The 25328-nt window shown below is 45.2% G+C and overlaps 1 long non-coding RNA gene across 1 annotated transcript; it reads left to right on the top strand.

The window, feature by feature from the left end:
• Nucleotides 1-409: 409 nt before the first annotated feature.
• Nucleotides 410-19252, top strand: LOC309526827. The gene is made up of 3 exons (XR_014216964.1): nucleotides 410-503; nucleotides 1377-1504; nucleotides 18192-19252. It is a non-coding gene; the product is annotated as an uncharacterized lncRNA (long non-coding RNA).
• The last annotated feature ends 6076 nt before the right edge of the window (nucleotides 19253-25328 follow it).

The raw sequence follows: 25328 nt of genomic DNA, 5'->3' as shown, positions 1-25328 counted from the left end.
CCACACAGGCCAGATGAGGATGCCCCTGGCCACATCTGTCCCAGATGCTAGTGGTTTCCCACCCCCGTTAGAGGCTGATTATGTTGGGCCAGTACTTCAGAAATGGCCCTTCTCTGAGCCTTTGGGCTTGTAGTACACATAGATGGACCAGGTGCAAAGGGAAGGAGATGTGGAGTCAGGGCTGGCTTCAGCCCCTGGCATCTTTGGGCAGCTGGCATGGCCCACTGCCAATGTCTGCCTTGCCCCACTCCTATATTTCCCCCTTTCCTAGCACTCTGACCAATAGCAGGCGGTTGGATTTGGCCATCTTTTTAATCCGTCCAGCTTCTGACCCAGTACCACTATGGGGCATTGTGGGAAATTTTAAAGCTGCTTCGTCCCAGCCAATGCAGCAAGTAAGCCCACTAGGGTCCACCAGCAGAGGAGAGGGCCCACCAGAGAATGCTTTGCCCAGGACCCCTTTAGATCTGGAGGTGACAGAGGGTACGGTACAATCCTTGGAGGTAAGTCCCCATTGTGTGCAAAGGATAGCATTCTTAAAAATTGTGCCTCAGAAGGGCCTTCAGCAGGGAAGCTCCTTGAGAGCCAATGTGGTGTAGTGGTTAGAGTTCTGGACAAGAACCTGGGAGACCTGGGTTCAAATCCCTGCTCAGCCATGAAGCTCTTAACTCACAGGGTTGCTGTGAGTATAAAATGGGGGGGCGTATGTAAGCCACTTTTAGCTTCAAGGAAAGGTGCGATGAAAATGAATGAGAGGAAAGCCTGTAAAACTCCCAGGGGTGTCTGGCTGCCCACTCTTGGAGGCAAAATTATTGTGCAAAATTTGGTTCTGAAATGGCCGCTGCCCTCAGGTGCACTATACAAGCCACAGGAGGAAAAATCATGGGAGGGAGAAGGGAAAAGCAAGCTCAAGCGCTAGTTCTTAACATGGACAGTCTTAAAACTTACAGCCGGTATCAGAGGCAGTTCTGGCAGTCTTGCTCTAGATAAAATAGCAGGCCCCACTCCCCAAGCACTCTTGCCCACCAGATCTGATTCTGGAGCAAAGCTGGCGACAATGTCCAGGCCAGGAGGACGAGCCAGCTCCTGCCGCACAGAATGTCAGACTTCAGTGGACTGGCTAACTTACATCTTGTTGACTTCAACGGATCTACTCATAAGCATGACTAAGGCTGGGTTCAATCTCAGCCTGAGGTGCTTATTCTCACAAGACAAACATTAAACGAGCGTGGTGTGTGTGGTGAAGCTCATGCCTCCCTTAGCAACTGCCAAGGCCAGCTTTTCACTGATTAGATAAAACTGCTGTTTTGAAGAACTGCAGCAATATGGAGGCAGAACACCTGCTCCTTCCTTCAGCTTTCTGCATCCCAAAACAGGTATGCCCTCCTTCAGAAGACCTGAACCACTTGCTGAACCTGCAGCACTCTCCGTTTCTCCTTCGTCCAGCATCCCAGACTGGGCTTTGCAATCCACATGGACTCCGTGCCTCTCTCTTCAGTGCTCAGTAGATGCCAACCATATTCATCCACTTATCACGACCTTGCACTCTGTAAACTAGGCTCCCTATGTTTGTTTAAATGGCAGATTAAGGTGTTTTCGTCCTTGATAGTTTAATTGCCGAAGCAGGCAAGTACACACCCGTTTCTTCCTTTCTGCTTTGAAACCAGCTTAGCTATTCACGCAGGCTTACTGGAACATGTAATATGAGGGCATAAACTGATGGCATGTCAACACAAGAAACTGACGCATTGTTTATTATTTATTATCGAAAAGTGCAGCTTATCTCCTTTCACGGGAAACACCGGATTTCGGTATATCTATTACTTCTGCAGGGTGGAGTTGTTTTTTAATGAACAAAATCATATAATCATGGTGTTCCAAAAGGATCATCAGTAGGATAAGACACCACCTGTGGCGGAACTGCTTCCAGCAGCAAACATGTAGCTGAAGACTGCAGTCTTCACAATGACCTGGAAGTAAGTCCCATTGAATGCATCTGAACCTCCAAATAGGCTCCGTAAGATTGCAGTTAAGTTGAATGTGTCTCGTGTAACTTTATGTAGATCTGTCTACTGCCCACTGAATCCTCAGTTTCCACCCATCGTGGAAGGAGCCATTGACTTCTACGGGAGAAAACAACTTTTATGAAATGTGAATGGATACAACTTATTTTACAAATTTGTAAATCACTTCACAGTCTAAGGCCATCAAAGCAGTGCACAAAGTATAAATAAAATAAAATACAGAAAAATACCAGTTCAAAAAACAATTAAAACTATTTCTGCAAACTTAAAACCATTCCTGTAAGTACAGTTAATAATTCATAAATGACTGTGTCGTACCTCAGGGAAAGACTTCTTGAACAAAAACATCTTCAATGGGCCCCTAAATGCCATAACATTAGTATCACACCTCTTTAAACAATTGTGGCTTCTCCCCAAGAATCCTGGGAACTGTAATTTGTTAAGGATGTTTATAGTTGTTAGGAGACACCCCCCCCCATTCCCTTCCCAGAATCGCAATTCCCAGAGTTCCCTGAGAAGAGGGACCAGTTGCTAAACTACTCAGGGAATTTTAGTTCTATGAAGGGAATAACAACTCTTAACATCCTTAACAAACTACAGCTCCCAGAATTCTTGCGGGGAAGCCAGTTTGTGTTCCACTTCCAGAGCAACTAATTCTCACAACTTTGTGGGGTAGATCAGACTGAGAGTTGGTGGTGAGCCAGAATTTGGATTCATGTCTCCTTTGGAGACTTCTGCGAAACTAATTAAATGGCAGAAAAGCAAGCTTTGAACCCCTCCCATAGCAAACACCAGCACAAACATTGTAAGCATTGTGGTCTCTCACTTCTGAGAAGCTTGTAAAATGGCCTGTGAATATTCTGTGCTTTCTCTTTCATTTCCCCAGCTCTGAAAATGTTTATGAACGTTCCAACATATCACATGAGCTCAGATATTAAGTAACACAGGCATCAACAAAGCTGCCTCTGCAAACTCTCTTAAGCACACTGCAGTACAGTGCTTGTGGGCTATCACTCTGAAGGAGGTGCTTGAGTTGCTCTTCACTCACCTATTATAAACTAGGGCTGCCAATCAATTAGCTCATCTTTAACTGATATTAAATCTCATTTAGCTGATGCCTTTAACACAATGAATGGGTTAACCTTAAATAAATTTGCATATTATGATAAACCTTATTGTATTTAATTGAAAATAATTAATTATGCGATCATTTTTACTCCCAGAGAATCATTCATAAGAGCAATAAAAAACAAGACAATGACTGACCACAGCTTTAGAAAAGGAAAGGGTGATAAGGAAGGAATAGGAAAACAGCAAATTCATTCAACATCTGTCAACTGTTCCGGATAAACCAGGACATCCTAGTTTTCCCCCATGAGAGTATGGTGGCCATTTTGGGTGCCACGATCTTGGGCTGCGATCTTGCTTGCAAAAAAGCGCTTTTGGGGGGAGGGGAGGCTGCGATCTTGCATGGGTCACATGACTCATGCAGGAGTGTGTCCCAGGAAGCAGTGCCCTGGTTTTAGGCAACATCATGTTGGAGGGCATAGTAGTATTTTATAATGACCAGCAGGACCGGTTAGCAGGAGGAGGAGCCAGATGGAATTGATCTCATCTACAGAGAGGCCTTGCTTCCCTTCTAAGATGGAATAAATGCTTCCAGGTGACAGGTGAGGGAGCAAAAGCCCATTGGAGCTGATTATTCAGCAGAGCCATTGGAGAAGCCCTGCTTCCCATTTCTTCTGAGTGCCTTTTAGACGTATTGAAGCATGTGTGAGATTGCTTGCAACTTAATACACAAAATATAAATTCACATGCCATTCGGAGGAAATGCCATATTTATATTATCCAGCTCACTTCCTTTTACAGTAGCATACCAGAACCGAAACAGCCTTGAAAAAATATTAAACAAACAAGTCCTGCCAATTAAAATTGACCCACCCTGTTAATCAACTAAAGCTTTAGCCACTTAATTTACAGTTTGCCCGATTGAACATTGCAGTCTTCCTTTAAATGAATCAACTGGAAAGGTCCTAAGGGAAACAAATGAACAAGGGCATAAGAAGGAGTGGGTCACTGACACACGGAGAATGCCGGCAACCGGCTGATATCAACTGGAATTAGCCTTTCAGATTAAATTGCAATTAAATTGCAATTAATAAAAGTAGAAGGCGGCACTAATTGCAGTGCTGAACACTGTCAACAGAGGAATGTGGATGTCTTGTCTTGGATACTAAACGAAGTTAACAATAGGAGCCTATGCGTTTCTACGCAGAATTAAGGCCCACTGAGTTGAACTTGCTTTACTTCCAGGTAAGCGCACGTAGGACCGTAGCCTTAAGGAGGTTCATGGAACATCTCTTCCTCAGAGGCATGCCTAGCCTCCCTTGGGCCCTTGGCAAGGAGCTGTATTGCTGCCCACTTCACCGTCCCTTGACCTTTGGCAAGGAGACATATTGGTTCCCCCATCCCTTGTGCCCTTGCCAGAGCAGCCAAGCCAGAGTGGAAATGCATGGTCAACCAGGCCAACCCCAAAGTACGCCCCTGCTCTTCCCATCCCACATTTAAAGTAAGGGCCCCATCCCTCCCCTCGCCCCACCTGAGGGGATTTTTTTCTGGGTACAAGTGAGGGCAGGAAAGGGTGGGTGGGAAGCTTTCCTTTCCTGAACTTCCCTCAGCTGACTTAGCTTAGGATCCAAGCCCCTATTTCTATTTCATAATGAACGCGGCAGAGACGTGGATTTGCTGCTGAGCAGACTGGCTTATCACTAGGGAGGGAGGGGGAACTGCTCATTCACAGCAGAACAACTTTTGTTTTGTTTCAGAATGAGCCATGTCCCAGACAGACTAAGGAAACAGATATGAAAGCACGAGAAGCTGGAAAGTCCCTCGGCACAACTATTTGGGCTAGGAGTGGAAAGATAAAGCTTTCTAATAGAAACAGTTCTGTCCTGTCATTACCTATTATTGAACTCACTAGTCTGTACATTTCCCCCTGAAGAAATGCCCCCCAGGGGTTAAAGCACAGCAGCTCTTTACAGGGTTTCCAGCTGGAATGATAGAAGCCCGTTATATGCCTGGATATTTTTCAGGGCAGATTATTTGCGGCAGGAGGCCATTGTTTTTTAGGTGTCCGGGGCTCATGGGATTTGAACTTGTACAGCAGATTGCTTATGATCCATGGACAGAACGCACCCGCTGATCTTAGCGGCAGAGCTTTGGACACACTTCAAACGGGAGAGCGAACGTGCTTCAAAGTATAATGGAGGAAATGTTCTGCTAAGTAGGGAACTCCGCCTCATAAATATCAAGCTGAAGCCAACATGGGAAAAAAGTCAACACAGAAATGAGTATGTTCTGTGAGAAAATGTTCCGTTGGAGGGTTTTGAGTATCTGGACTATCTTCCTACCCTACTGAAGTGTTGTCTCATATTTTTGCTCAATGATGCTGATTCACTTTTAGCAAGAAGGCTGAGGCATGGCAGAAAGCCTGCCCGCAGCAGAGAGTTTGGAAGGAGGCCGGGCCAGAACAGCAAATCATACAGAGATGGAGTCAGCAGCCTCCTCTGAGCAGGGCTGGCCCTGCCATTGGGCAGAATGAGGCAGCTGTCTCAGCAGGGCAGGATTAACCATTCAGCAAAATAAGCACGTGCTTAGGGTATCAAGGGAAGGACGGCAACACAGAAATTTTCCATTGCCGGGTTTTTAACATCAGTGGCCACAAATTGCTCAGCTGAGCGTTCATTTTCTCAGCTGAAGTTGATTAAAACTCCCAACAGAACAACTATGCAACAAGGCAGGCTGGATGCCTTATCTCTACTAAGTACAGAAATAGGTGTGCTATGTAAGATTAGTTCTGAGGGTTTGATCAAAGACTTGGCATTTAGAAAATAAAGGAGATTTCCCCCAAAAAATATAAATAAAGTGAAAGTATACAAAAATAAACATCACTTTCCATCTTACTGTAGGTTTTGTTTCATTTTGAAAAATAAAAACTTATTTTATGGTTTATTGTTGTTTATATTTTGAATGGGGGGGGCAACATATTTTCAGTGCTTAGGGACTGCGCCTCAGGCAGATGTTGCGGGTGGGGCAGGCAAACAAGGAAGTTGTACAGCTCTGTGTGTGCAATGGAGTCTCCCCTAAGCTCAGCCAAGCTGTGGACCACCCTGTTTACAGTGCCAAAGTAAGATTTCAACAGCTAGTCCGGTCAGCTTTTTGTAAGTGGGAAGACAAGAGGCACCAACATGTTCGTAATTTGTTGATTAAATAAATTTATATCCCGCCCTTCCCCTTGAAGGAGCGCCCAGGGCCACAAACAGCATCTTAAAAAACAATTCTGATACAGACACAGAGTGAGAAAGATCTCAACTGAAAAGATCTTTGCCTCGGGCAGCAAAAGATTTTGGGCCTGCCCTGCCTCTGCAGGTGGATAAAGCCTTTAATTGCTTAAGCCTTAAGTAATTGTTTATTTGCCACAAGATGCTCACCTGTTCTGCCCGACACACAAATCTGCCCAGGTGAAACATCCGAGGATCCCTGCTGTAAAAATATTTTGTGTACTCTTAAAAGTAAAAAATAAAAAGTGAACTGTGAAGCAGCTGTTATACTGTGGAGGTTTCAGGCTCCTCATGCTTTGAATCTTCGGTTAAAAAGGGCACTAAAGCAGGTGCCAGAGCCAAGACTTGGAGAGGGGTTGCCAGCCCAAACAGGCAGTGCTGAACCAGTTCGACCAATAGCCCAGCTTGGCATAAGACAGCCTAACATCAGGAAGTGTCCCTTGCCCTCCATGAAACCAGAGCAAGGCAACTCCTGCCCTCTATTCAACCTGAGTGAGCCAGGCACATACCATAATTCCCTCCAAGCCTTCAAATCCACAGGTTCTAGATTAGGTTGTCTGGCACAGAGACGGGAGTTCCAGGTGGTCCTTTTCTCCACCAATAATCCTCCCTGCTAATCCCCAGATGCAAATTCTAATGGCACACATGGCGCCCAATGCTTACCCAGGGTGCTCCTGTTGTTGCTGCTGCTGCAACCGAGGCATCCAAGGCTTGCTGCTGCAGCCAGGGGGTCATTAAAGTTGGTGCAGGCCCACCAGATGGCACTTAGCTGAGCGCCCCCTCAAGGCTACCCCTTCCTCTGCACTTGTTTTCTGTCTGTGAGAGGGTAAGAATTACCTTCCCAGATTTCTGCTCTGGGCATGTGGCCAGATGACAAGAAGGCCACTTCAGAGCAAGACTGCAGACTGCAGAAATGGTCAGCCTGAATGCAGGAGCTAGGCTGCACACCCCAGACACCCTAGCAGTGTCCCTCCAGACCAGGGTGGCCCTGCGGACATTGTTAGACTCCAACTCCTGCCATCCCTCCTCCCTCACAATCCACTTTCCCTTTGGGTGACATCTATTTAGATCAGGAACCTGAGGGCAGGGACTTGTAATTTGCCCAGTAATCCTTAAAAAAAATATAAAAATTCTTTAAATAAATTGAATAAATTCCAGCCCATTTCCCAGGCAGGGGCTGATGGGACTTGGAGTCCAACCACATCCAGAAGGCCAAAGTTTAGCTACTCTCTTTTGCCGGGCAGGCAGAGAAACTTGTGCCTTTGTTTTGAGTGTTTTCATGAATGCCAGGGGCTGCATTCTCGCCAACTCATGCTAACCTTATGCTGCCGTGTGTGATCATGTGACTTCCACCGCAGAGTTCCCTAAGAGGATTGGGTGAATAAAGAGGCAACCAGCCCTCTTTTGAGACACAAATAGCCATGTTCATTAGCAAATAACACACTGCGAGGCAAATTATGGTGGGGAGAGGGAAACAGCAACAACCATGAGGAAAGCCAATAGATTTGCTAGTAAATCGGATAGACGTGGACATTTCCCTCAGCATGAAAGTCCTTCTGTAAAGCTGAGGGAAGCTGTCTAGCGGCCTGAGCTCCTGTAATTCCTGGATTCCAATCCCAGCTCTGACATTAACGCCGCGTAATCCTCTGGCTCTGACATTAAGGGCAAGAACCTCAGCTGGCACAGCTTGGCACGGCTCAACCGACATCCGTGGCTTAAAAGTGTTAGCTCGCTAAGGCTGCAATCCTGCACACACTTATCTGGGAGCAAGCCCCTGTGAATGCAACAGGACTTCCATCTAAGTAAGATGGCATAGAGCAGGGGTCAGAAAACTTATCGTGTCTCCAGCGCCGATTGTGCGGCAGGCTGGAAGCCCATACATACGCGCACACGCTATTTCCGGCGCACTTCCGGGTTGGAGGAGCACTGGAAATAGCTTGTGCGCATGTGCACGGGCCTCCTCTGACCCAGATGTGCACTGGAAATAGTGCATGTGCATGCACAAATAATGCTTGCACATGCGCACAAGCTATTTCCTGTGCTCCTCCGACCCGGAAGTGGGCAGCCGTGCAGCGCAGCGCTGGTAAGAGTGGGCGGTGGCAGCGGGTGGCGGTGGTCACTGTGGGCCAGATAAACAAGTCCCTCGGGCCTTATCTGGCCCCGCGGGCCTTAGTTTGGGGACCCCTGGCATAGAGTCACTGTTTAAAAAGTTGAACTGTCTTGCCCAAGCCATGCTTCTTGTTCTGTGGAAGCGGCATGGCAACAATTGTCCAATCTATCCTGGAGAATTATGGGAGTTGTGTTGAGTTTTCAGGAGAAACCCTATTCCTCACACAGAGCTGCAACCCCAGAATTCCCTGGGAAGAGTGATTGGCTGTTAAGCCACTCTGGAAATATTACCTCTTTGAATGGGTATAGGGGTCTCCCAACAATTCTCAGCATCTTTAACAAACCACATTACCCAGAATTCTTCAGGGGAAGCCATGACTGATTCAAGTTCTCAGTCCTTAAAAATATGGTGTGAATGTGCTACACACCTTTGGTCAACCTGCTGAGGGCAACACGAAATTCAACATACCATGGAAGTAGTATCCCTTCCAAGGAGCCATCGAATGTCTGAAACAAGAAGGAAGGAAGGAAGGAAGGAAGGAAGGCAGGCAGGCAGGCAGGAAGGATAGAGGAATAACTCCAAATCTGCACATGGCTGTTCCTTTTCCTCCCACACCTCCTTTCTTCCCCCTTAACAAACTGTTGGTTTGGCAATGGCGTAGAACAGCTGAATACCCATGGCAGGACATCAAGAGAAAAATACTAACAGACGCCTAAGTGCATTGCATAATGCCCAAACCTTAACTCACTGGCTGTGCATTACTGAACAACAATCAGATGATCTCTCTCTAACTTTGGAAAATAAGAACCGGCTGGGCTGGGAGGAGGGGGGGCAGAACAGCAGCCACAAGGGTTTTAATTTCCATATGGGTTTTATTTCTGCATTGTTCTGCATTTCCTGGTATTTATAACATTCAGAGGTTTGTGCTGCTTTTTATGTTTTTGTTATCTTGCTTCCTTCGATACGCTTCATCTCAGCCTTTCCCCAGAGCTTTATCTACGAAGGACGCCAGGGCATTTTTTTTTTCAAGTGGTGCATCTAGAACAGCCTTGGCTGGTGCCCTACAGATGTTTTGCTTTGCAAGTGAGCATGCTGGCCACTGGGACAAAAAGCAGTTGTCAGCCAAAACACTTGGAGGGCATCAGGTTGGTGATCTAGAGACACGCACCTGGTCACTTGCAGCAGGGGAACTGGGGTCCTCTTTTCTAAGCTGTGAGTATGAGACAGTTTAAATGTCTGTGGGTATTCAGCACACCATCATATATGAGGTCATAACAATCAGTTGAAGGGCACACACATAACAACAACACATAACTGCATGTGAACACACCCACCCACCCCCAAAAAAACACCTGGAAGAAGCAGATAAAATTATTGCACACTCTGTGCAATGTTGAAATGGTAGCACTGATAGGCCAGTAGGCCCTCCACTGGTTTTGTGGCCCTATCAATGAATTCCTCAGCTTGCCTTCCCCTTTCCACCCAGCAAACCTCAGTGTCATCCATCCAGCAACATAAATGCTCCAGAGCAAAGTCAACTCATTGGCCTGGCTTGCAGTAAGCCAAACCATGGTTTAGTGAGAAGGCATAAATGTGTGGATTGCTGAAGAGGAGATCACAGCTGCTTTCCTCTTTCTCCTCCTCCCCTGGTCCTGCTGCTGCTGCTGCATGGTTTGGCTTAGATTCTCATCTGAAACCCAGCCTTGCCATTTGTCTTGCTCCAGACAAATCACAAGCTGTAGCTATTTTCTATGGCTTACCTCTTGTGGCTTGTCTGCAGCAGGCAGGTGGAGAGGACATGCTACACTAAACCAAATGACACATCCGAACTAGAGAAGGAGCAAAGCAGTCTTGAGAGTTTGCCCGCCCACACTAAACCATGGTTTGGCATAGTCTTACATGCAAACTGAGGAACTCTTTTACTGTCATGAGTGTCAGTCCAACTTTCAAACTTTCTAGAGTACTGCCACTCTAGAATAAGTGGTTTGGCGATTAGGATGTAATAAATCTTCTTCCAAGTGACAAAGTAAGATGTTGAAAACAGACATAGTGAGGGTTCTTGCAATGCTTTTTCCAAGCAAGCATAAAGACGCGGGCTCTCTAAGATTCATTCTCTATTGTCTCCACCCCAGCAGCAAATGCAACTGTGAAGATCCAAGTGTGCCACATCTTTCCCAGACACAAGTGCTACCAGGCAGTTGGGACTTATATAGAAGCACCTCCAGTCAACACTGAAATCAGTAGGGAATAGAGAGTGCTGATGTGGTCACACCCACATCATACACTGAATGCACATTTCCTCCCCAAATAAATCCTGGGAACTGCAGTTTACCCTTCAAAGAGCTACAATTCTCAGCACCCTTAACAAAGACAGTTCTCAGGGAAGCTTTGGGTGAAGCCATGTGCTTTAAATGGACGGCATGACTTTGTTTATCTCCTTTCTTGTTCTTTCCATTGGGTTTTTTTTTTTCCAAATGAAAAGCTTTGCCTCAGATTCCAGTTACTTCTTATCCCTAAGTACACTTGTTGCCAAGAAACAATTCAGCGCTGCTTTCAGTTCCTCCCTGCAGCCATTGAGGAACCAGCAGTAGACTGTAGGAAATAAACACTCTTCATTATTATCTATTTTTTTTATTTTCAACCAATATGGCCATAGCAACCAGCAGTGATAAATGCAGGACTAACGCGCTGCCCACAATCTCACAGTTCTTTCTTTATAAGTAAGTCAACTACACAGCTCATAGAAAACAAGAGGAGAACAAGAGAAACAGTAATGTCCAGTCACAGATAAAATAAAGTAAAATAATGCAGACTCATATTGTACATACACAATTCCAGAAGCGGCATGCTAGCTTCCCAGTAGGTGCAGCGCTGCTGCTTATGAGGAGGGGGAGAGGTGGGGTGGTGGGGAGGTTGGAGGGGCACAAACTCACTGGTGGAGCCAAGCTAACACTCTTGCTGGTCTGTTTTCACCATGCTGACCTCCCCAGTGCTTCGTCCCTCTCGCTCCTGGTAAGGAACAATGACTCACCAGGCGGGAAAGCAGCGTAGCAGCTCCATTGCGCTCTCTGAGCTGCATCTGCATAACCCTACAAAACTCCACCTTGCACGTGTGATTTCAAATCACCTCTAATTTTCATAGTCGCTGGATGCCAAACCTCTCAAAAAAGTTCTACATTTGGGGTGGAACATAAGACAGATGTGGCATTTTAAGTGTGGACATAAGAACAGCCCTACTGGGTGAGGCCAAAGACCTTGACCTCATGTAGCACCCTGCTTCTCACAGTGGCCACCCAGAGGCCCCCGAGAAAATCCCAAGAAGGCGATGAGGACAATAGCCACCTCCTCATGCTGATAGTCAGAGGCATTCTGAACTGATCCTGGAAATAGCATATAGACATCAGGACAACCCATTGATAGCTTCAAGTGCTTCATGATCACTTTGAGGGTGTAGAGAAAGGTCTGGTAGCACTGCAGCTATGCTTCAGGACATGCTTCTATCCTGGGGGAGCTCGGACTAAAGAATAATAATATAGTTTCAGCCTGGTTCACTTGAACGAGAGAAAAGAGAGCTGTGTTCACATCAGGGATATCATACCACCCTTCACTCACTTATCCCTAGAGCAGTTTTGCAAAAATTAAGTGAAAGGTAAATGTGTGTATGCATCATGCATACATGCCATTTTTTAATAAATAAAATAAAATAAATGGGCAGGCTACGAGGCGTGGAGCATGCCTATAGGCTGACACACCTTCTAGGCATGGGAAACAAGACCCAACATTCAACTTACTGGTATTGATGCCTATAAGACAAGTTCTGAAGCTAGAGTCACCCTGTTCATGAAGAACCACCCTCAGAATGATGTTTCTATCTTCCTCCATAAACCGACTTGCACCATGAGTAATGAAACAAACTGCAGAAACTCAGGACCCAGAAGAGGAAGTGGTTGAGAAATTCAAGAGGAACTCTGGGGACCGGATCTCTGAGCAGGTCCCTCACTGAAGCTTGCTAAGAGCAGGCTTGTTTGAGGGCACACCAAGACCCAAGGGCAGGCTCAAGGGCAAAATTCATTTTCTGACTGGTAGATGCATTGGGACCAGCGTCACTAACCATCAAAAGCAGCATGTAAATGTTCCCTGGGGACCAAACAAGAACTCACATGGGAGAAGCAGATTGTCTTGATTCCTAATGGTTATTTGCACTTTTATTGCTGTGAGATTCAATTACTGTACTTCTGCATTGACGAGCTTCCCTAATAAGACTACAGAAGGTTCAGAACATTGCTGGTGCTGCTAGGATCTCAGAGAAGAAGGGACAATTGTCAGTCACATTCTGCATGTGTGTGGTGGGGGACCTTTGTCTTAATGTTAGGCTGCAGATTGATTTCACAAGTTTTCGTATTTAATTAATTCAATGAAAATTTTCTGAGAGGAATCTTATAATCCTGCTTGGATAGATTACTTGATTCTAGAACCTTTTTCTTCATTTTAAGGAGGCCCAAGCAAGACAAAACCAAGAAAAAGGATCAGAGCTGTAGAATACCTCTCATGCAAGGAAAGGACAACCAGGATTAGATCTCTTTAACCAGTTTAATAATATACAAATGGAAAATTTTGTACACAAAGCACAGGTGATTGGCTGATGCAAATAAAAAAGAGTGTAGCCTTATTGGAATTCACCGATTGGGTCTGCGTTGCTCCGGGACAGGAGGAAGGAAGTCAAAATGACACCGAGTTGGTTCAAAGAAAGAGTTTATTCTGCTCTCCGGATAGCAGAAGGCACTTGCGTGATTAGTCCCCAGCAAGTCCAAAGAAATGACAGGTTTCATGCAGTTTATATCTCCTCCAGGCACCCTCTCACTCCTCCCCTAGGAGCCCAACCACGTCGGCGTACGTACACAGGTTGACATCACATATGTTCCTGCTCTGGTACTCTCAACCATAAAAGGATCTTCCTTCCTGTACTTCTGACCATAAAAGGATATTCCTGTTCCTACTCCTATCTTGGAACAAGAGGTCACTACTTCCGAGAACATGCTCTGGTGTTAGTCCCAGACTTGGGTCTGTGCGTCATTTGTGGCCAGGACATAAGATATGTCTGTGTCTGTTCTACTGGTAAAGTCAAGGCCAGTCTTGCCGTCAAACTGATAAGGGAGAGAGCTGTGTTCTTGTTTTGCATTTGCTCAACGGCTAAAGTTTATGCATTTTAGCTAAGGAGAAATGGGGATTTTGGTGCAGTTTAAAAACTGCCTGCTCAGTCAGTTTTGGGGTTTGGGAAACCCATTCCTTCAAGAGAAGTCACTTTTATGCATCTATAGGCAGTAGTATGCTGGTATTTCAGAAGATACCAGCAAATAGGCTGCCCACGTTATATAAGAAGGGCCTGCAGGATCAAGCACATGAGAAAACAGGCACAAATATTTATTATAATAAACATGTGAACAAACTAATACATAACAATACAAACAATAAATGAACCAAATACTTAGCATATTTTGGCCTTCTGGCGGGTCCCTCATTGCAAGAAGCAAAGCTACAGGGAACCAGGCAGAGGGCCTTCTCGGTAGTGGCGCCCGCCCTGTGGAACGCCCTCCCATCAGATGTCAAAGAGATAAACAACTACCTAACATTTAGAAGACATCTGAAGGCAGCCCTGTTCGGGGAAGTTTTTAATGTGTGACATTTTTAATGTTTTTTTAATCTTTGTTGGAAGCCGCCAAGTGGCTGGGGAAACACAGCCAGATGGGCGGGGTACAAATAAATTATTATTATTATTATTATTATTATTATTATTATTATTATTATTATTATTATTATTATTAACAAATTATGGAGACACAGTTACATATAGCCAGGTTTTAAAGATGAATCTATATAGCCCAACCACAACGGGGAGTGAGTAATGGGAGGCGTACTAATGCAGGACTCGCATGCACACCCTTTTGTCACACTCTGGTGTGACCTGTATTTGGCAACAGGGAAATATCAAAATGCTGCACCAGGGGACAACACTGCAGTGTGGGGGAAACTTGCCTCCCACCTGGAGACAGAGCCCCAGTTTGCATATCACAGAGTATATCACAAGTAATGATTTCCTTTGAATGTGTCTATCTGAGCTGATTCTCTTCTCTCTGCTAGCATGTGGAGGAAACAAACCATAATCCCTGGCTTAGCGCTTCCCGCAAAACAGGGCCTGTGGTTTGCTTTGCTCCAACACTATCAGGAAGCCAAGAACAAACTTTGGCTACAGGGTATAACTGGTTCGGAAAGAATCCACAATTTCTGGTTTGGACACAGTGCTAACAGGGATCATAGTTTATTTCCTCCCAGCGCAAGCCAAGAAGAGCAGAAAGAAACTTGACTGAGATTTTTTTTTAAAAAAAAACAACAACCACTGTTTCTCCTGTTCAGATCTCAGAAGGCAACCTAAAATACTTGAACCTAAGTAAGGAGGAGAAATATTTATATCTTTGTAAAGCTTTATTCTTCTTATCTTTGTTTTTAAGGATGGCGGGCAGCATTCTGCTATGTTTTACTCAGAGGAGGCCCACTGAAATCAAAGAACATAACTAAGTTAGGTCCACTCTATCTATCTATCTATCTATCTATCTATCTATCTATCTATCTATCATCTATCATCTATCTATATGGCATTTCAATCCCACCTTTTTCTCCAAGGAACTCAAAGTGGTACACTTGGTTCTTGTTGGAATCTCCACTCGGCCAAGCTGATAAAGTTCATCTTCTGGCCAAGTCCTTCGGAATCGCCCTCCGACAAATAATTAACGACCTGAGCCTTTGATGAGGCCTCAGGCATGTTCCCCCATTCAGCAGAGTTACCAAAGCAGCACACAGAAGTGATGAGATTTATGGCTACATTGCTATGCTTTATTTCTTACTACACAGACAGCAAAGAAATATACATCCTCTCTCTATGAAAGCAGAGAGCAACTGAACAAAGGAACAGAGAAACCAGTGCGTCACATCCGTCTCCCTTCTCCCATGAGACTTCCAACAGTCTGGAAGGTGTCTGGAATGTAAACAGAGTCCTGTGACTCTAAGCAGCTGCTCAGTGGCAAACAGAAACTAACAGTTCTCCCCCTCCTCATTGAATCCCCACAATAACCTTTTGAGGTAGGTTAGGCTGAGAGGTTGTGACAGGCCCAGGGTCACCCAGTGAACTTCATGGCCAAGCGGGAATTTGAACCCTTGTCTCCCACATCCAACACTCTAACCACTACACCACAGTGGGTCTTCTCTGAATAAAACTTCTCTGAATAAAACTGAGTTGATACTATCCAATGGTTCTCTGCTTATTTGTATTTTAAAATAAAATAAAATAAAATATGAGGATACTATTATGCATATTGTTCTTAAATTGGATTGTTGATTTACACTGTGCTTTGTCTCTTGATTTATTTGTGCCCTGCTTAAGAGAGCTTTTTTGATCCGACAGTTTATGAATGAAGTCAGAATGTGCCAACTTTTCTTCTAAAATGACAAGCCAAGGAGGCCGCATACCCACTGCAAGCTTCCTGTGACATGAGCACATAAGTGTGACTCTGAGAGGAAATGGAGCACTGTGCTTGCATATCTGTTTTTTTAAAAAGGGCAGCGTGAGATGCCTCGTTGTTTGGAAATCTGGCCCGAAATGTCCAAATGAATCACAGCAATAATAATTTCGTGTAATTAGCTTTCATTTGTAGCAGTGTTGACTTGGGGAAGAATTAAGATTCAGGCTCTCTGGTCAAGAATCTCCCAGTTGAGGTAAGCTAGTCTAACTCTACAGGAAGCAATGCTAATTTACACCACCGGAGACTTTGGCTCCCTTAGGTATATGTGTATGTATTCAGCTACACCAAGAAAAGGCAGAGCTTCCTAGGAGTGGGGAAGTTGTAGCTGTTTAATGAGAACAGCTCTAGTACCCCACAGAGCAGGAGAGCAATCTGACTAATTGAAACTACGGGGAAGTGTAAGTGGGGCATTGCACTTCATCATCACCTGTGCTGGAAATCAGCCAAGAAACAATGGCTACTCTCCATTTCTCAGTGAGACCACGAAGGACCCGGAACAGGCGAGACTTCCACCTTTGTCTATGTGATCCTCACCATTTTTTATGTAGAAACAGAAATATTTCTGAGCCGTTACAGTTGGTGGTGGTGGGGTACAGCAGGCCCACAAGTTACACGAGTTCCGATTCCGGGGGTCCACGGACAAGTAAAGCCAGGAAACCCCCAGAACCAGCACTGTCCCCTCACACACAACCATCCCTACCTCTCCGGAGCAGGCCTTGCTCTCCGCCTCGCTTTCTGGGCTCTGGGAATGTTGTGCGAGGGCTCTGGGAGTGTCCCAGAGGCCTTGTGCTTCCTTGTTCTCTTGTTCCACCTCACACTTTTCTTTATGGCTTATGGCCACTCTTTCCTTATAATCTCCAGTCAGTGTGAGAGGGTCCATTGTTCACACCAACCTGGAGCAAGCCCATTTGAATACAGTTGGGATTTATGTATCTAAACACACGAAACGATCAGGCCATTTCATACCCTCTTCAATATCTTCACAACACCCAAGTGAGGTCGGTTTGGCAGAGAGCTCGTGACTGGACCAAGTCAGGAAGTGAGTTTAAAATGTAAAACTGCATAAACACACATACATGGTTGGCAAACTGGTTTTTGTTTGCTGTAAAAAAAAACGGAAGTGAAAGTGGAGAGTGTGGGGGATGCCTGCTTTCCTAGGTTTGGGAGTGTTTCTCTAGTGTTTCATCACCTCTTTTTTGCCTGTGCTACATTGCAAATTATGCAGTTGAAGGTGTTAATTTTATGTATTTATCAAGTTCCCTAAATGTTTTGCTGCTGTTGATTTTACAGCATGGAGTAGATAGAGGTGGGGTGAAGAGAAATGTTCACTGTGTGTTTCCCAACTGGAGTGTTGCTGCTGTTGTTATCCAAGCTCTTGGTGCGTTGTTAAGTTTCCTAGGAAAATGCAGCAGTCAAGTGAGGGCTGGTTGATTATAGCAGCAGTATGAAGGTGGTGGTGGGGAGTTGATTCACTGCTTTCCCACCCACCTGGAGTGGGTTGGTGCTGCTGCTGATAGACACATAAATGAGTTCTTGATAATGCTATAATTCAAAGAGCTCAAGGTGGTGTACATGGCTCTCTTCCTATTTTGTCTTCACAACAACCCTATGAGGTAAGTCAGGCTAAGAGACAGTGACTGGCCCAAGGGCACCAAGTGAGCCTCATGGCTGAAGGGGATTTCAAATCCCTTTTGCTTAAAATAAAAGAAAAAAGGTTATGATGAGGTATTAATAAACGATCATACAAAATGAATTCATATTCCAGTCTCAATTTATGCATCAGCACCTGAGCAGAACTGCTGTAAATCTTAAATTGCTTTTGACCCCTTTCATCTGAAATAACACACCTGGTCTCAGCAATGAATGTAGCATTGCCAGCCTAAGATCACCAGATGAAAGACCTATGAAAGTTGATTTGCTTGCATGGTTTAGGGTTGGCACGTCAGGGTCCCTTCCAACTCTACGTTCTTATGCATTTTGTAATCTGGATCTACAACTGTGGGGGAAGTTTGTTGATATTCTGTCCATTGCAGATCTTATTACTTGGGTGTGACCCCTGATTTTTTTGGAGGCTCACTCCACCTGCAAAAAAAAGGGTACAAATTTGCATGTGACAAGAAAGTGTATGCACTTTTTTTTGCAGATTTGCGTCTGCTTTTGGCGAGTGCTGCAGAGAACCCAGGGCAGATTACACCAATATACTGGACCCAGCAAATACTATTGGCACGGCTGATGGGCAGCTTCTCCAACACAAGCTCATTTGGAACCTCTCCACAAACAATCCTACATCCAATGACCTCTCGTTTCCCACCTCTCCGGAGAGGTTCTCTGTGGGAAAGAGCCAGGTGGGTGCCACACAAGGCACGTATTTTCTTTGCCCTCCCAAGTCCTGCTGAACATCAATAGGCAAATGCCTGAAAATTACAGAGCTACGCTCGCAGCAAAGAACAAGCAGCAGCCAAGCCTCAGCGTTTAAGAAACAGCACAGCTCTGCTATTGAGTTTCCATGTATTGTTTTGGTTCTTTGTGCTCCGTACCAAAGAGCGAGGAGCCCTTGTTTCACAGAACATGCCAGCTGAGAAGTGTTTGAACTGCTTACCAAGAATAATATTCATTGTATGTTTAGCTCTCTCTCTTTGGTCTAAATAGGAAGCCATTTGCAAAGCAGTCAAACATCCTTCAAATGTAGTTATCGGTCCCAAGCGGTTGCTGAGAGACGGATGGAAATAATTCCACCTTACATAATGTTCCCCCAAGTGTTGACTGCTGTGGCTTACCATAGGGAAAGCTAATTGTCTGTCTGTGCTCTGGACTGGAGGATATAAAGTGGCAGGAAGGGGGCTAACCTCCAGTTTGGGTACCTAATCCACCCCGCTTTTAAGTAAAGAAATTAGCAAAATTTGCATATCGCTTCATTGTAAAAACCTCTAAGTGGCTTGCATAAAATACTTGCCTGGCACCAGGGCTTTTTTTCTAGAAAAAGAGGTGCCAGAACTTGTTGACCGCTGCACAGCCCAGAGCACTGTGAAGGGGAACAGTACCACAATGCTACAGAGGTGCCGGAACACACCAAAGAGGTGCCAGAACTCTGTTCCGCTGAGTTCCGGCTGAAAGAAAGCCCTGCCTGGCATCATCAATACATGTCTTTAGGTGCCAGGTGAAAGCATTTCCCTTTACCCAGGCCTTCAGCCATTAAACGATATATGGCCTATTAAATGTGTGTGTGTGTTGGGTGGAGGGCTGTTTTTATGATTACTTTATTTCATTTTTAAAAATAGTTTTTATTAAGAATTTCAACACAACAAATTATCAAAAACATTTCATCTCCATCCTCCCCCCATTTTCCCCTCCCCAAAGACAATCCTTCCTCCCATCCCACCCCCAGACTTCCCTCAGCTCTTCTCTCTGGTTTTTCAACACATATTATTCTCTGCATATTATTAAATTGTAAAAATCCTTGTTTTTATGATTATTTTAATATTATGCTGTGCATTATGTTTTTGTTTTTATACACCACCTTGGGATCTTTGGATAAAGGGTGGCATACAAATTGAACAAATAAAATAAATAAAAATACTTGATAAATAAAAGATACATTAGATTATTAGTCAAAGTCAGGTGTTGACAAGTTGGCTGAAGCAAAAAATCAAAATATAAAATGAAAGCAGCAGTTCAAAAAAAAATCCATTATATCAAATTTGCATATTAAAATGCAGGTCAGCTTTACATGTCTGGGTAAGCCTGCCTAAATGAAAAAGGTTTTTAACAGACACAAGAAAGTATAGTATAGGAGCCTATCAATGGGCAGGGAGTTCCACAGTGTACAGTAGATGTTGTCATGCTGAGAGGCTGATTCCTTACAAGTGCGGAACAGACTTTGTGTGCCACTCGTAAAAGTACTAGCGCTGTCAGTCAACCACACTAAGCTTGATGGGCCAATGGTTTGAATTAGCACTGGTGCAGATTTACAGCACTGCTTTGGAGAGGCCAAAGAGCCAGCCTCTAATTGGCTACATGGTTTGGGAGCTATGCGGAGTGAAAGGCCATCTGTAATCGCAAACCATTGCCATGCTCTCTTATCAGCAAGTGATTTGTGTTAGTCAGACGCAGGGAGGCTCTGCAGGCTGACAGCCTGACCTTGAAACTGCACCGCTGGCGCCATGACATAGACATGAATGGAGCAGAACTTTTTGAGGAATCATGCTGCCCGTTTACGGACATCAGCACAACTGCGTAACTGGAAGATCCTGCGGTTTTTCTATAGACAACACGATCCAGGTTATCATTCCTCTCTAAAGGCCCTTTGAGTTATGAGACACACAAACAACACCCCATTTTGAAGTGATCCGATGAGCTCACTTTCTGAGCTCATTAAGGAAATAATCACACCTCTGCACTGCCCAGGACCTTCATTTTTTGCTGTGAGAAGCAATGAAGTTATGGCTGGCTGGAGTAGTGCTGGGTTATGTTATAGCAGTCAGTGCTAGAATCAGAGTCAGAGAGAATTCTTTAATATGCAGAGAGAGATTGCAATGGATGCTCAGGGATGTTTAAGGACAGGCTTGAACTCACCTGGTCACCAAAGGCATCAAGGAACTGCATGTAGGTGAATGCATTGAATTTGATCCTGGCATGTGAGCAGGCTGGCAGAAGAGGGGGGGCACTCTGTCCCTCCTCTGTGCCTGGCATAGAAACCAAGCAGGCTTCCAGAACAGAAAAGCCTTCTCCTTCGTGCCCATCACAGAAACACACTGTGGTGCTGTAGGAGGCACGGATCTCCCCATCCGTCCCTATCAGCCTCCAAGAAGGCCATTAAAAAAAAAAAAAAGGAATGTTGTGGGTTAGTAACTTTTCTGGGGTTATTTACAAGGCTTGTTCCTGTTTACACGTGTCCTTGATCAATTTGGTTCAGGGCTCACTCCCACTCCCACTTCCTTGCATCCTGCTGCTTTCTTCTAGGAAAATGGCAGAGCAAATTGAAATTTGGGGTTGCTTTAGATTGATGTTTGCTCCGATTCAGAGCTAAAGAGTGGATTTCCCCTGGGAAAGGGCGGAGCAAGAGGTAAACCACTCAGACCCATACATGAAAAGCATGGGTCAAGCAGAAAACCTTTGGGACCCATGCTTTCTAGCCATGGGACAAGCAGAAAGATGAATGAGCCCTCCGTTAAAGTCCTGAGCCTTTTACATTGGTATGATTTCCCCCACAAGGCTCTTAAAGCACAAGTTTGAACCCAGATCAGATCGCGAAATCAACAACTTCCTTTGGATTCATTGTGTCAGCTAGATTTGTTTCGGGTACCATCATCCCGAGAGGGCTTTGAAAACATCAAAGGGGGCAGTTCCAGATCAAAGTTTGATTTTCATGTTCTTGGCTTCCACTTTGAACTCTTGCCGAAAAGAAAAGGGAAAAGAAAACACTCCCACACTGCATCATTAGCAGCAAATAATTTGTTGCAGCACTAAGGTTAGTTTTCCTTCCTCGTCTAAGGCTGTGTACGCATTGGCGGCTTAAAACACAGTGAGGTCATTTCCCCCTGCTGTGTTTCAAGTTGCTTTTGTACATTGCTGTGCATACCAGAGAGGAAGTGGCAGCGTCTCCTCTTGATTCACACCACCTGATTTATTGTCCTGCACCTGCAATCCCCACTGCTGGAACTCCTATTCAGTGAAGCTGCCATTTGTGCTTGTGCAACGGCTGAACTGTGCACTGCAGCTGAACTGTGGCTTGCATTTTAAAATCGGATGGAAGCTGGTTTGAGGGACATCACAGCAAACAGGAGCATTTCTCAAGAAACTATAGGATATACTTATGGACTGTGACTAACATCATGTGTACTCAGCTTCAAACACCAGCAATGGGAGCACGCTGGAGCCAGACATGGGCATGACCGGGGGGGGGCAGGGAGGGGCAGCTGCCCTCCCCCATTAAAAATGCATAGGAAACTGATGTTCTGCCCCTCCCTGTAACAAAAGGCTTGCCCCCTCAAAAAAATCCTGGCTTTGCCCATGGAGCCAGAGTAAATGGTAAATGGTAAATGGTAATGTGAACATAACCTTAATTAGGGCTTTCTCAGCAAACTGGGTTCTAGTAAACTTTGGGATTCCCCTGAAGCTTTTCAGGGATTTCTTAGTTAGGAGATCAGTTAATGGCAGATGAAGGCTGTGTATACATTGCCAGCTTAAAAGGCAGTCAGGTTGTGTGTGTTTTCTCAATTTGTACTGAAGCAGGTTTGGGAAGAAACGGATCAAAACACAGTAGTTCACAGGAAATGACAGGGTACCTACAGATGGTGGCTAACGTCACGTGTACGCCATTTGCCAAAGCAATGCTGCAAGTGCACTGGATGCAGAGTAAACAGGAATGTGCACACAGCTCCCAAAGCATGCAAACCCAAGAAAGCATTAGGAGCACTCAAAACACATCATCTGTTTGCATGCAGCATCCAGAAAGGGAAGACCAGCAACTGCAGGACTTGTGTGTTCACGTTGCAACACAATTTCTTCTATTTGTGAAGTTCATGGGTGAATGGTGATTCTTATGCAGCCAAAATGGTGCATAAGGTTTGAGGGGAACCACCATAGAGAAGTACTCCCCCATAGTGAAGACCGAGCATGCTCAGTATCTATGGAACACTGAGACGGAAAAGAAAATGGGGAGATGGAGAGGTAGAGTCTGTTGCTGCAGCTCAATGACAAGAGTGCATAATTTGCATGCAGAAGATCTCAGATTCAATTCCTGTTCAATTCCAGGTAAAGCTGGGAATGTCTCTTGCCTAAAACCCTGGAGAAGTGCTGCCATTCAGTCTAGATATTATTATGCTAGATGGACCAATGGCTACTCAGTATAGGAAAGCTTCCTATGTTTTCTTCCTACCCTCTCTTTTTCATAGCATTCTTTTTTGCTTATGTTTATGGTTCGTTAACATTTCTGAAAAGGAACATAACAACAGCAACCCAGACAACAGTAACAGTCTGCAAGTCATATTATTGTTTCCCCTGGCTTCAGTGAGTTTCCGTCGCCAGTGTTTGAAGCCAAGTATGCATGATGTTGGGACGCGGGTGGTGCTGTGGTCTAAACCACAGAGCCTGGGGCTTGCCGATCAGAAGGTCGGTGGTTCGAATCCCTGCAACAGGGTGAGTTCCCGTTGCTCAGTCCTGTTGCACGTCAAAGTGCAAGTAGATAAATAGGTACCGCTCTGGCGGGAAGGTAAACAGCATTTCCGTGCGCTGCTCTGGTTCACCGGAAGTGGCTTAGTCATGCTGGCCACATGACCCGGAAGCTGTACGCTGGCTCCCTTGGCCAATAAAGCGAGATGAGCGCCACAACCCCAGAGTCGTCCGCGACTGGACCTAACAGTCAGGGGTCCCTTTACGTTTATGCATGATGTTAGTTATATTCCATACATTTCCTGCAACTTCTTGAGGAGTGCTGCTGTCTGATGCTTCACCTCTCAGTGTGGGGAGCCATGGGCAAGTCACCATCACTCAGCCACACTTCTCTGTGTGTAAAATGGGAATGCCAAAGATGTCCCTCTTAGGATTTTTTTCTTTGGGAGGTTTACTGAAATCAGCATCGTTAACCATTCCTGACACAAAGGCTGCAGTCTTATTCACCCTTACTGGAGTTGGGAGGAAGCCCCATTGAACTCAACAACATTTACTTCCCAGGGCATTGTCAGTGCACTACATAAATGATTAGTAACCGAGTTGCACATGTAACTGTAAGTCTGTGCCCTTAACAAAACAAACAAAAAGTAATCAAGAGAGTTGACATGTACATTAATAATAGAGAGCCCAATGCTCTTCCTAATGCTGTGCGCACAATTATTATGTGATCAGCATTATATATATTGTCTGCTTTTTAGTTTATCCTTTCTAAATGGCCCAAAGGGGTGGGCACTATGACTGAAAACTTTCCAGCCTTTTAACTTCAGTAGAGTGGGCACTGCACTCATGAGATAATTAAGCAATAAGGAGTGCATCAAGTGCATTCAGTTATTGGCTAATAAGGGTTTGTGTTGTGGCACTATCAGGATGGATGTTGAAATAAGGAGGAGGAAGAGAAACATCACTTTTGGAAAGCACTTAAGTTCATGCTAACCTTGGAGCTGCTGCAGCTAAGGAAGCTTAGGGTCCATTCCCCCCACCCCCAGTGATGAGATTCAATCAACACTATGTATGTTTCAGTGATGGATCAATTGCCCATTAGTACCCATTGTCCTCCACCCCATTATAGCCAGAGCATATCAAAAAGCCATTCTCTACTTTGCACAAGAGCACAGATGGTTTGCTGACTCACAAATCTCCCATATTCAGGGGCATAGTCAGAGAAGCGAGCTGAATTTATACAATGATTCATCTCACGGTTTCTAACAGAAAAACAGTCCCACCAGGGGACCTACTCATAATTTATGAAAAAGGTATGATATTTTACGTGGGGGAGGGATGACTTGCCAATGCTTCCTGTCCCTTTACCTTTCAAATCCTGAAGCAATTTGTGATACTGCATTCAGCTACCATTTACCGCGCCATTGGCCATGCTGTCTGGGAATGATGGAGCTGGGAGTCCCAAGAAGTACTGAAGGGCCACAGGGAATCTGTCCCGCCTTTGAGATTCTGCCTGGATTTGCCATAAGCTCCTGCCATCTGTTCAGCAGGTTAGCCACTGACTCAGCCATCAGTCAGGGTTAAGGAGTCTTTGGCTCTCCGTCACTAGCACAGAAGCCAGGTGGACTAGCAGAAGACAGCTGGAGAGATCGGTCCCTCTTCTACCAGCCTATTCACATATCTGCACTGAATTTCAGGTGCTCACCTGCATTTGGTTTCTGGTCACCTATGGTGACCAGCAGTGGAGACTGGTCCTGTAGGGAGAAAGAGGTGCTGTCCCAATCTGTCCTTGCTCATCTAGCCTACTTAATTACCTCTAGTCCAGAGGATGTCAGCTTTGTCTTCCTTAGGCTCAATGTTGCCCCTTGAAAAAATTAGCAGGGAGGAGGATGGGGGCAAAACCAGAATTAGTATGTTCTGCTTGTTATTGGCTCTGGCTCCATCTACTGCTGGCCTCTCTGCCTTCCACCCCACAATCCCTCTTGGCATCACTGTCCACCAGGTGAGCTCTTAAATTCCAGGATGTACAAATACGTATGGAGGAGATAAATAGGATGGCACTCCTAGCCAGGGCAGCAGGTTTGCCCACACCAGACCCCTCACAGAGAGAGACCAGCATCTTAAGAAGCTTCTCCCTTGCCACCCCCCAACTGGCCTCTGCTGTTATCTC

This window comes from Podarcis vaucheri, assembly GCF_965113315.1.
Source record: "Podarcis vaucheri genome assembly, chromosome: 2".
Classification (NCBI taxonomy): domain Eukaryota; kingdom Metazoa; phylum Chordata; class Lepidosauria; order Squamata; family Lacertidae; genus Podarcis; species Podarcis vaucheri.
The sequence above is the reverse complement of the archived record's forward strand: the minus strand, read 5'-3'. Positions and strand labels throughout refer to the sequence as shown.